Source organism: Lipotes vexillifer, unplaced genomic scaffold (assembly GCF_000442215.2).
Source record: "Lipotes vexillifer unplaced genomic scaffold, Lipotes_vexillifer_v1.1 scaffold640, whole genome shotgun sequence".
In the NCBI taxonomy this organism is placed as follows: Eukaryota; Metazoa; Chordata; class Mammalia; order Artiodactyla; family Lipotidae; genus Lipotes; species Lipotes vexillifer.
The window spans coordinates 1,165,574-1,169,909 of record NW_006773138.1 but is presented as its reverse complement, the minus strand read 5'-3'; positions in this window follow the sequence as shown (position 1 = coordinate 1,169,909).

The following is a 4,336-nucleotide window of genomic DNA, read 5'->3' as shown; positions in this document are numbered from 1 at the left end:
GTGATCTTGAAAGAGCTGTGTACTTTCTATATGAACATTATCTTCCTCATCTGTGCAATGGAATAAAAAATACCTAACTTACAAGGTTGTAGAGAGAATAATGCACGTCAAGTGGCACACAGAACATACCTGAGAGCAGTAATTATGATCAACCCCATCATCGTCATCGCCAATACTCACTTTAGTTTAAATAACAATGTTTGGGTATTTCTGTAAATTATATACCTGAGATGTTCTCTGCCTTTTGCTGCCAATCCACTATATGATACAATACGAGGAATGCTCCAGCTAATGCCTAGTCTTTATTCTTTTCTTCTGAGGTACGCGGGCCTCTCACTGTTGTGGCCTCTCCCGTTGCGGAGCACAGGCTCCGGACGCGCAGGCTCAGCGGCCATGGCTCACGGGCCCAGCCGCTCCGCGGCATGTGGGATCTTCCCGGACCGGGGCACGAACCCGTCCTCTGCATCGGCAGGCAGACTCTTAACCACTGTGCCACCAGGGAAGCCCCAACAATCCCTTTTAAACTGATCAAAAAAACAGCTCTAGGTACTTTCCCTTTGGAGCTGCCAAAGCTGTCCTCTCCCATTGTCCCCAGTTTTTGGTTATGAGATCTAATCTGGGCATCTTTTTCATAAGTGTCATAAAGGAATGCAGTATCAATTTACATCACATGATTTTAAGTGATGTTCTCTTTCTTCAAAACGCTCTTGCCCTTCCATCTCCACATGCCCAAATCCCATTCACCTTCTGAAGAAAACTAAAAATAATCTCTCTCATTTATTTCATTTATTCAGCAAATATCTGTTGCATGCTTGCTGTGGAGCAAGCACTCTGCAAGTGCTGGGAATACAAGACATGAGTTTTGACCTCATGAAGCTTATAGTCAGGTGGGGAAGACTGACAATTAACAAAAACAAGTGATGGGGAAGAATAGGGTACAATGGGAGGACCGGCAGGAGTACTTACACTCTGTTGGAATTCGAGCAGACACAGAGGTCTTTTTGAGGACTTTTAAAAGATGATACCTAAAGAATGAGTAGGAATGGGGACGAGGGAGGGAGGTGCACGTGTTCAAAATTAAGAGAAATCATTCAAGTGAAAGTGCTGGTGAAAGCACCCTTGAAAAAGGCCTCTTTAATTCCTCCTTCTCCCAAGTAATTTCTCCATTTGATGAACCCCATAGCACATATGTAACTTTTAGACCATAAGATCTCTAAAGATAAAACATATGACTTACACAGAGCACTTGATAAATATGATTTTGGCTTCAGAGGAGAATGAGGCCTTATATGTGTCAACGCAAAATGCTAAGTTAAAACATTAAAAGCATCTGAGGTAAGAGGTGGATTATATCATATCGCTCTTCAAAATGATAGGAATAGCCTCACCTACCTAGGTGATTACAGAGACCAAAGCAGCAGGGAAGAATTGATTCATAAAGTTCTGGAGGAAGTACAAAGTAATTATAGTTCCAATCCTCAGATGTTACTTTAAAGGCTATTTCAGGAAACATAATGAAAACCTGGTACCCATCAGAAAGAAAAAATAGCCACTTATTTTTGTTTGCAGAGCTTTTCTTCTTAAATATTGTCTCGGTATTGGCTGCTCTTTGTGTGTACTAGGGTTTTGGGTTACTGGTGGGGCGAGCCTTATCAGACCTGACAAGCTACTTTAAAAATCAAGTATTAAAAAAGAAAAAAAATCAAACATCCATGTCACAACTCAGGTTTCTACTGTTTCATTTTAGATGCATGATCTAAAATCTTTCTGCTGCTTGGCTGAGAGGAACTAGAAGTTAGTAAATTTTAATAGAGAAGTAGATTTGGGGGTATAGCTGTTGTCTCGATAGGCCAGAATAAATGAAAATTTAAGAATCTCTTTTCCTCCCCTTAATTTATTCTAGTTCATTCAGTAATTCATCCTTGGGTTTGAGAAGGCACTTGTTTGATCCTGCCATTTCTACAGCTAAGTAAACAATAACCCTCAAATAATGAGAAAATGTACATAAGTGTGTTTTGTGAATGGTAAGGCTCTATACACAAATTTAAGGACTTATTTTTTATTATTAACTTGGAACTATTTTTGATACCAGTTTTTAAAAGCGTCCTTTTCAAGGCCAAGGATTACTTTTTCGAATGCTGTCCTATAGTATGGTGAGTTGTGGCTGAAGTATGGTAAGGTGTGGATTACAAATTCTCTAATTTGATAATTCTTAACCTTTATTTATCTTTTATTAATAGATCTTATTTTTTTAAAGTTTTAGATTTACAGAAAAATTGAGCAGACAGTACAGAAAGTCCGCATATACTTCTCCCCATCCCCAGTTTCCTCTATTAATATCTTACATTATTAGTACATTTGTTACAATTAATGTACCAATATTGATACATTGTAATTAACTAAAGTCCATATTTATTCAGATTTCCTTAGTTTTTGCCTAATGTCCTTTTTCTGTTCCAGGGTCCCATTCAGCTTTAAACTTACCAGTTTAGTTATGTTAGTTATATCCACATTACCCTTAGTTGTCATGTATTCCTGAGCTCCTCTTGAGTGTGACATTAACCTTCATTTTTTGGGTCATGAACTGGGTTGAAAATCTGATGAAAGCTATGGATTCTCTCCACAGAAAGATATACATGCTACAGATGTCTGATTTAAGGGAGGCTCACCCACAGCAGATTCAGAAGCCCTGCTTTAGAAGGAATGGGTGATCTTTTTTTTTAATTAGTTTTTATTGGCGTATAGTTGATTTACAATGTTGTGTTAGTTTCTGCTGTACAGCAAAGTGAATCAGTTATACATATACATATATCCACTCTTTTTTAGATTCTTTTCTCATATAGATCATTACAGAGTATTGAGTAGAGTTCCCTGTGCTATACAATAGGTTCTTATTAGTTATCTATTTTATATATAGTAGTCTGTATATGTCAATCCCAATCTAACAATTTAATCCTCCCCTCCCGTAAACCATGTTTGTTTTCTACATCTGTAGAAAAGTGATCTTTTTATTTTATTTTTTAATATATTTATTTATTTATTTTTGGCTGCATTGGGTCTTCGTTGCTGCACGTGGGCTTTCTATAATTGCAGCGAGCGGGGGGGATACTCTTCGTTGCAGTGCGCGGGCTTCTCATTTTAGTGGCTTCTCTTTGTTGTGGAGCACGGGCTCCAGGCGCGTGGGCTTCAGTAGTTATGGTTCACAGACTCTAGAGCACAGGCTCAGTAGTTGTGGCACATGGGCTTAGTTGCTCCGCGGCATGTGGGATATTCCCAGACCAGGGCTCGAACCCGTGTCCCCTGCATTGGCAGGCAGATTCTTTTTTTAAAGATGAAGACTTTTTTTTTAATGTTGAGCCTTCTTTTAATTAATTAATTAATTAATTCATTGGCTATGTTGGGTCTTCTTTTCTGTGCGAGGGCTCTCTCTAGTTGTGGCAAGCTGGGGCCACTCTTCATTGCGGTGCGCAGGCCTCCCACTGTCGCGGCTTCTCTTGTTGCGGGGCACAGGCTCCAGATGCGCAGACTCAGTAGTTGTGGCTCACGGGCCTAGTTGCCCCGCAGCATGTGGGATTCTCCCAGACCAGGGCTCGAACCCGTGTCCCCTGCATTAGCAGGCAGATTCTCAACCACTGCACCACCAGGGAAGTCCCCAGGTGATCTTTCAATGTCCACTTCCCCGCATCAGGGCCATGCTCTACCTCTAATTTGTTGTGTGACCTTTTTGCAACCCCATTTTCCTACCTGGGCCTCAGTTTCACTACCTGTGAAATGAAGGGTTTGGTTTACCTGACGTCTAACTCCTTTTCTATCACAGTAGAAGGTGGGGGTCACTTAGAACTGTCCATATCTGAGGAACAAAGGTTGGTAAGAGAAGACCAAGGCAGGTCAAGCTAGGGAAGTGGATGGTCTTATCAACGAGGAGGTTGTGGAGGTTCAATTGGGGGAAAAGACAAAACCTGGGTTCCACTTTAAGGCTCTGCGGATTTTCTAAATCATTTCCTTCCTGTGACCTTCAGCTTTCTTGTCTACAAAAATGTGGAGGCCCGGCTTCTGTTACGAAACTCCTGGGAGCAACAGTACCTAGTAGGGTATCGTCTGAGGAATTATAAGAAAGAAGATGGAGAAGGTGGGTGCAGAGGTGAAGGGCGTATCTGAGGACTGTGAGGCAGAGCTGGGGGCTCAGGAAAGAGGAACCTTCTGTACACCTTCGGGACTTCCGACTTCACCCACACTTGGGGTCAATTCCGCCCCCCATTCCGGCCCCGTCTCCGCCCCATGCCCTGCCCTCCCCTCCCCTCCCCTCAGGTTGCGACGGGCCACACTTCGCATGGCC